The sequence below is a fragment of the Heliangelus exortis genome, chromosome 2 (genome assembly GCF_036169615.1).
Source record: "Heliangelus exortis chromosome 2, bHelExo1.hap1, whole genome shotgun sequence".
Lineage (NCBI taxonomy): Eukaryota > Metazoa > Chordata > Aves > Apodiformes > Trochilidae > Heliangelus > Heliangelus exortis.
Window position 1 is genome coordinate 58,772,393 of NC_092423.1, and position 1,367 is coordinate 58,773,759.

The window sequence follows — 1,367 nt, forward strand, 5'->3', positions numbered from 1 at the left end:
ACCAAATAAACCATTTCCTTCCTCCACAAATGCTAAATAATTGCATCTCAATTCTCACGTCGCTCTATATTTATGCAAAAATTATCATGGATGTTTGTTTAGGTATGTTACACTTGCACCAGTGTTATAGGCTGAGACTTGAGGAAAATGAGCTTCCTGACCCGTCTAATGCATGGCAGCTAACAGAAAATGGCTTTAGCTTATAGCAAAAGCTATTTTAGAGATGATAATTTCTGTTCTTTTACAGAGAAAATTAACTGCATTGTTCCACACCTTGTTGGGCACTTTTGGCATATGATTTTTATTTAAAGAATATTAGATTTTACCATACTGTCATTTTTTTTTTCCTAAGGTGCTACATGTTTAATATGGGTTAGAATATTTGATTATGGGAAAAACACAAGATATTTTAATGTCAATTAGGGTTTGAGTGTCAATTTTTTTTTCCTGTAGTTTCAATTGGACTGTTTGAAGATTGTTTTAGAACATCATTGCTTTAACATGACATTTCCATTCCATTTTGGTTTTGATGCCACATCCATACAAAGTCACAGAATAGGAAATCACAGTCCAGTGAGCCAGTAGCCCAGGAAGAATCTTTTTTTGTCATTCTTTATCCCAGAAAACCCCTACACAATGCAGATATAACTCAGAACTGAGATTCTACCTGAAACTACCTACAACTATCTGAAAGAAGGTTGTAAGGAGGGGGGTGTTGGCTTCTTCTCCTGAGTGAATAATGACAGAACCAGAGGAAATGGTCTGAAGTTGTGGCAGGGGAGGTTTAGAGTAGATACTAAGAACTTCTTTACTGAAAGAGTGTCCAGGCACTGGAACAGCCTGCCCAGGGAGGTGGTTGAGGCACCATTCCCAGAAGTATTTAAGGAATAGGTCAAAATAGCCCACTATCTAGAAAACTGGATTCTATAGCACGCAACTTGACAAAAGATGTTATAACACACTGATATCTATCTCTTTTTCTAGAAATCAACCTCCCATTGTAGTACCTCTGCAATAAATCGTGTCCTCCAAGAGCATTCAATCAGACTGTAGCCCACAGAAGTACAAATTCTCTTTCTTGTGTCTAGAAGTTTGAGAAGACTTCTTTGCGTGTGGCTTCCTCACAGCCTCAGACGTTTCTATCATTCTTCAGTGTACATCTTTCAGCCATACCCACACACATCAGCAGCAGTGCAGGGCTTTCCTCCAGTGCAAAACACCACACTGAAGAGGGGCTGAACACAAAAGATCTGCCAGTAGAATACCCTTCTCCTGACATCCTGAATCACTATACCTCCAATGACCCTCCTATCAACTTCATTGGGCACTGACTGGTAATGATTCCAGATCCACTCACTACCATTAAG